At 33.0% G+C, this 7390-nt stretch overlaps 1 pseudogene; it reads left to right on the top strand.

Annotated features, from left to right (window-relative positions):
• Positions 1-2737: 2737 nt before the first annotated feature.
• On the top strand, positions 2738-3248 carry LOC102579700 (probable histone H2A.3; annotated as a pseudogene).
• The last annotated feature ends 4142 nt before the right edge of the window (positions 3249-7390 follow it).

A 7390-nucleotide genomic window follows, 5' to 3' on the forward strand; every position in this document is an offset into this window, starting at 1 on the left:
GATATATATATATATATATAAATATATATATATATATATATAAATATATATTCTATACTACCTTAAAAATATGAACTCCTAACTTGAATATTAAATTACTATAATATCCCTAATTAAAAATACTTTATTTATTTTATTTATTAATTTAATTATTTGTATTATATTAAAAGTACATACCCTTTCATATTAAAGAGTTGTAATTTTTTCAAAGAGTTGTGACTTTTCAAAGAGTTGTGACTTTTTTGACAGGTATTGACAATTTCGATGAGTTGTGACTTTTCTGAAGGGTTGTGATTTTTTCAAAGGGTTGTGACTTTTCCAAAGGGTTGTGCCTTTTCCGATGAGTTGTGACTTTTCCGATGAGCTGTGACTTTTTCTAAAGGTTGTAACTTTTCTGATAAGACACAATTAACATCTATTAATACTACTATTTGTTAGCTATAAATAGATGGACTTCCTTTCACTTTTAAACTACGATTTTTATAAAGTTTTCTACTCTGCTTCTTCTTAAAAAATCTCAGGGTTATTTGCAACAGTTGAATAAGTTCAAAGTTCAACAAAATTTGAGGTACCACATAAGAAAGAGTTGTTGAAAAAATTGTAGAAAATCATTCATAAATTCACACTCGTATTTTTTCTTACGATTTTCATGAGTGAACAATGACGATTGTGGGAAAGACAATAATAATAAACAAATATGAAAAAAAGTCACATGATTTGGGTGAGATATTTCTTCTTTGATTTTTTAAAGTATTTTTTTACCCTCAAGTGAAGGAGATTCTTTCTAATTTTACTAAAACAATGGGCATCAATGTAGTCTATTGAATCATTACTTTTGATGTTAATTCCACTAATTCAAAAATAGATTTTCACTTTTACTTATAATATCATAATATAGTCATGATAATAATTATTTTTAATAGATATGTAAGTAAAAATGGACGGAGAAAGTATAGTGGTGGCGGCAAGAGATTTTAATTAAATGAAACATTAGAGTGAATATAGCATGATCATGTTTTTTCGTCTTCCTTCTTCATTGTTTATGTATCGTTGCATATATTTTTTATTTTAAATATTTATATTGAGTATGAAAATTTTAAAGTATGAATTTCCTGCTATTTTGTGTTCAATTTAATTTGAGAAAATAGTATGTCGCAAGATACACTCCTTGCTAGCTATATAAAAATAGATAAGAAAATAGTGATTGATCATAAAATAATCTTAAATCAAATTAAAGATTCTATAAACAATACTATTCATCTATTAATTCTTATTATTTAAAAAGTTTCATATTTTATATCACGATACAACTTCTATAAGATACTAGATACTTTCATTAGACAACAACTAAAAGATAGATTGTGTATAAAGATAAAATATTGAAATATTTATAGTAATCTTTAGTGTCATGCACATACTAAATTTCAAATATGAATATTTAAGAGAAAAATTATACTTAAATGGTGTCCATAATTTATGTTCATAAACTCAAGAGGAAAGACTATGGGTGACATTTTTTGTGTTGATATTTTTTTAAAATTTTGTTGGTTAGATTTGCTTAGAAAATTTAGTGAAGTAAAAAATAATACTACTAAAGATATGTCACTTTCTCTCCATATTTAAACTTCGAATGTATTTTGAAATGTTTCAATGGTATCTGGTCATTTTGATCTCAAAATACAAGTAACTCTATCACAATTTTTATTTTAATTATCATTTAAAAGCACTTGTCCTATGTTCTTCAAACTATAATTATTTACTAAAAAAGTTTAATTTAGTAATATTAATTCTATTTTACAACATCGTATACTATATATACGATACACACGTGCCGTGAAACTAGTATATATATATATATATTAGATACTTGTGATTTAAATTATGATTTCTAGTGTATATTTTCGTTGCTCAATCCATTAGACCTAAAGCCAAATTCAAATGGAGACCTTAAATTTTATTTTGTGTTTTAATGAAACTTTATTATAGTCAATTCATTTAATCATTTTTGAGACTATAGTATTCTAGATTTGTTAAATTTCTAAAATTATTTCCTCTCATATGAAAACTTTATATTTTATATAAACAATACACAATATTTCTTTTTAAAAATAACTATAACCAATTATTGCTTTAAAAATGAGGGCTACTGTTATTTCTAGGCATGTCAAGCTGATAATAAGTTAGTCATTTAAAATATGTCATCTTCTTTCATTATAAAAATTAGTCTTAATACGTTGTAAAACTCCAAGTATGTTCAAAGGGCTTTCAAAGCCAAATATTAAAGAATAAAATGTCCCCTCTTTTTTGAGCAACAAACTCATCATAATCCCTAATCCCTTGTCTTCTTTTTTTTTGGCAAATTATTAAAGACATCATAGTTCCTTTCTTTTTTTTTGGCAACAAACATATCATAATACTTACTTATTTTGGAAACAAACACATCATAATCCTCTATTTTTGGCAATAAACTTATTATAATCCTTGAAACTGATTAAATATATCAACATCTTTATCCACCGTTGATTTGCTCTTTCATCCAACGGCGTACATGTTCAATCCTCATGATTGTCTTCTCATTGGCTGGGTTATAACTCATGTGGGCTACAAATACCAAAATCAGATTGCTTTAGGAATTCACATACACACACAATAGTTCAATTCTTCTGCTTCATTTGTCCTTTGTTTCTATAGATCAAAAAGCAAAACTTTTTTTTTCTTTTTGAAGTGAAAAAGATCAATGGCCAGTAAAAGGAAAAGCCTTTGTTCAAATGCTAAAAAAAGTCCATTTCTCATAACAGAAAAGCTTGTCTCCAATTCCCAGTGGCTAGTATCGCCCGATTCCTCAAAGTGGGGAAGTATGTCTAACGTGTTGGTGTCGGAGCTCCGGTATTCTTTGATGAAGTGCTTGAGTACCTTGCAACTGAGGTGAATTTCTCAAGTTCCTTCTCTTTTTTTTGATATGTCAAATTTCTAGGGTTTGTGATTACTAACTTTTACATATATGTGATTGTTTGTAGGTGCTTGAATTGGATGGAATTGCAGCGAGGAATGACAAAAAGACTCGGATCATTCCAAGGCATATTCAATTAGCTATTAGGTTTGATGATAAGCTGCCTCAATTTCTAAGAGATGTGATGATTCCGAATGGTGGTGTTATTCCAAACATTCACAACATTTTTCTGCCTAACAAGAAGAATTGCTCTTCAAAGGCTGCTATTGTTGGTGGTCAGGAGGAGGAGGAGGATTAGACTGATCATTCCATCTCTAGTATCGAGATGTTTGCTTTTATTAATCTCCTTGTATTCATAGAAAATTTTATAACTAAAACCTTTGATTTCCTTTCTGCTAGTGTAATGACACCTGATATTTATGTTGCTTAGAATAAAAACTCAACATACTTGGATCTTAGTATTACCAATGTTTAATTTGCTTCAGTTATTATATTATTTATTATTTCTATTGTTATTTATTTTGATATGTTCATTTACTGATGTGTATAATAGTTTTAGTTTATTCCTCTCAAGTGTTCTTAGCAAGCTATATTAACTGTTTGCCAAATTTGAAATAGAGTTTCAATTTCATTTGAAATTTCGTGATAGATCTACAGTACTATAAATGAAAGTTTTTCTTAGAATGCTTTATTAACTATTTCCCAAATTTGAAATACAGTTTCAATTTATTTTGATTTTTTCATGATCAAATACTTGTAGTGGGTAGATCTGAAGTAATGTAAATGAAAGTTTTTCTATAAATATAAGAGATGAAATATTGGTAATCTGATCATGAATTCACGATAAATAGGTTCTAAAATCTCCTTTTTTTCATATAAAATAGTAGTATTATATATTCAATAGGAATCTAACTAATTAATTGTCATCATTCAACCCACCGGGCCGTGCGGGCACCCACTCTAACAACTAAGTAGGAGAGCCTTCGTATCCCACTTTTCGATTTTTAGAGCTAAGGAACGAACCCCAGGCGACTCCTACTCGTTTTTCACCATTCTTGAGGCTAAAGGTAAGTTTTTCACTCCCCGAATCTGTTTTTCGATCCGTAGAACGTAATAGAATGGGTGAATATTGATGGGGGAGGGTTTTGTTATAGATTTTATGGTGGAAACAACCCTAAATTGGATAATTGGGATCATGGGTTTGATCTAGGGTTCATAGAATTGTTAGTAATTCGAGTTAATAATGATTGTTTATTGATTCCCGTATTATATTGATTGTTTGTAGACCAAGAACAAGCGGAACAAATTTGAAAAAGGAAGGATCAAGTTTCTTAGGGTTTCAAGCTTGTTTCGAGGTAAGTGATGGTTGTGATTCTAGGATTGTGTGATGTATGTTTGTTCTTGCTTCATTATGATACTTGTATGTATATGAATGTTGCATTATTGACCACACTTGTTGTAAATGAGTTAGAGGAATGATGAATACCATGAATCATGACTTAAATGTATGATCTTGAAGATATAGTTGTGCTTTTGATTATGATTGTGATGACTGAATGGGATTGGTTGCCACGTTTCGGCATAACTAACTTGGATCGGTTGCCACGTTCCGGCATAAATATGGGATCGGTTGCCAGGTTCTGGCATAACATTGGGATCGAGTACCACATTACGATATACTAACTGTTTGGGTTTGGGTTCCATTAGAGGACCAATGATTTGATATGAACTGTGAAGTTGCTTGTTGTTCGTAAATGTTGATATATAGGCATGTGATTATAATGTTGTTTGACTTGCTTATGTTGCACTTAGTGGGATAGCCGCATGATCCTACCAGTAAATGGTGGTTGTGTATTGATACTGCATTTGCTCTTATTTTTGTTGAGTACAGGACATCATCAAGCGGCTATTGGCAGACCTCGCTTAGAAGATCATTGATCATCGCTTTGAATTCAAGGGTGAGCCAATTCTTCCGGGATGCCATGAGATTCTCTTTCATCTATGTCCACCGGACTTAGACATTTGTTCTAGTTAGTTGATTAGCTCATTAGTTTGGGGTTGTATTCCTTTTTGTTTAGACTTGGTCCATTGTTAGATGTTTTGGTACATTGACTTTCAGGTTCTAGGTTATTCTTCCGCATTGTTAGTTTATTATTGTTAGATTTTTGTTAGAGTTTATGGGAACTCTATTTCCAGGATTTGGAGTCTTCTTCTTCACTCGAATGGAGCTGAAAGTCAAGAACGAGAATGGGAAGTAGCGCCGCAACTCCGGACCGAAAGCACGACACTCCTTAGTGTTTGACTTAAATGCCTTAGTTTTTTATTTAATTGCTTGGTTTGGGTTGTAGTAGTGGTTCTCCCACCGGAGTGTTAGTGTGGTTGCCAATCACGATGGTCTGGGTCGTGACACGTTCCCACAACGTCCTGGGCGTAAGGATTTCGTAAAATTACGGGTAAATTAGTACAAAAATGGGTGGGGGAAGTTGAAGGGTCTCTTGGTGTAAAACTTTGATTTAGGCCTCTTTTAGGAGTTATTTTGCTGAAATACTTATTTATATTCTAGGGTAGTTAAATAACTCTGATCTGCTGAAATTCTGTCGAAAACGGGGGTTTTTCGCTTTTCTAAAAATTACCAAAGGTTCCAACTTTACCCTGAAATTTTAGGATACTTCTCATACTAGGATAATCATTGTCTACCCCCAATCAATCCCTCGATACACGAACCAATTCGTTCTAATTAATTCCGCACCACATCCCTATACATCCCCAGGATACACCCAGACATTCACACGATTATTAGTTAGTTGTGACGCACGTCCAAATTCCATTTTACGAATCACCTCGTAAATTAGCTAGACCCTCGCATCAACTTAGTTCTGACTTTCTTTTCACAACGAGTTTCACGACACTCAAGCATTGACAACTTGCATAACTTCAATCATTTAACCAACACATTGCACATATTCAAGGTTCAAGCACACATTACAGTACACATAATTACCTCATCATATTCAAGCAATTACAACCTCACATTCACAATAAATTCAGGAAACAAAAAGTACACACTCACACATTCAAGTAGCAACTCAAAAACATGTCCAAATTTTTAACTAGTTACTTCGCTCCATGGATGACCATTACTGAGCATCCATGCATTTACACTGCCTCTAGGGCCAGATACCAATTGGAACCTTCCTAGTTCCAATTTAGCTTGTTTTTGTTCCTTCAGTCGTGACCACGACTTCCGGTTCACTTTGTTGAGATACTAATTGGAATCAGGAGATACTAATTGGACTCAACTCATACCACAAGCGACACTTCGCATGAAAGGAGAGAATGAGTGGAACAATTTCCTAGAATGCTTCCTAGCTTCCTGAAGATTAGATGTGGACGTCAACACACAAATCCGTAGGAGTCTAGTTCACATTTTGCTCTTGTATGGGGAGACCAGTAACCTAGGCTCTGATACCAATTTGTCACGACCTAACCCCCCGGGCCGTGCAGGCACCCACTCTAACATTTAAGTAGGAGAACCATCATATCCCAATAGTTAAAACATGCGGAAAATTTTAAGAGAAACAGAGATAAATATAATAATATAATTTTATAAATACTATCTTTTAGACACACTTTTAGTTATGCTTGTAAAGTAATTTAACAACTCCCATGGATCTAGTCTAAACAGGTACAAGAGCTACTAAGAGTACAACTGGCATATTAGATATAAGACACAACTCCCACCATGCGGAAGGAAGAGTAGAAGCTACTGGAGAGTTCTTGTCACGCCCCGAGCCTACACCCTGGGCGGGACTGGCACTCGAAGACCATTGCTTGCCCCAAGCGAACCCTTGGCCTGGCTTACTTAACTCAGCGGAAGACTTAAACTCAACAAAGATAAGTTCATATAATAAACTGGAATGTTATAAAGGAACATTCAATTGGCCATTAAGGCAAACTCAAGTCTCAACATGGAAAAATGACAATGAAAAGACTAAAGAACTAACATCTGACTGTCTATGAAGCCTCTAATAACAACTGAGATGGATGTTGGGACAAACCCCACAACATCCTAATGAACTAAACTAGAAAACAATGAAATAGACCCTCCGGAATGCAAACAGGCTCACCAACAGACTCTGAACTGCTCACTGGATCAACAATGCACCGGAATGCCGATCATGGGTATCTGTGTCTGCATCATAAGACGATGTAGGCCAACTTGCATCAGTACATTGAATGTACGAGTATGCGAATTGGAATGCTAAAACAACATAGGCTGGAAAGAGAATCTGAAAGAAACCCTTACCTTGGTTCTTCTCAACTCATGAATACTTAACTGAACTCATTTCATTATAAAGCAATTTAAAACAAGTGCAATATAAAGAAAAAGAAAATTGTTTAAAACATGATGTCAACTCATAATCATAAAATCATAAAAAA

This window comes from Solanum tuberosum, unplaced genomic scaffold, assembly GCF_000226075.1.
Source record: "Solanum tuberosum cultivar DM 1-3 516 R44 unplaced genomic scaffold, SolTub_3.0 scf00027, whole genome shotgun sequence".
NCBI classification, from domain to species: Eukaryota; Viridiplantae; Streptophyta; class Magnoliopsida; order Solanales; family Solanaceae; genus Solanum; species Solanum tuberosum.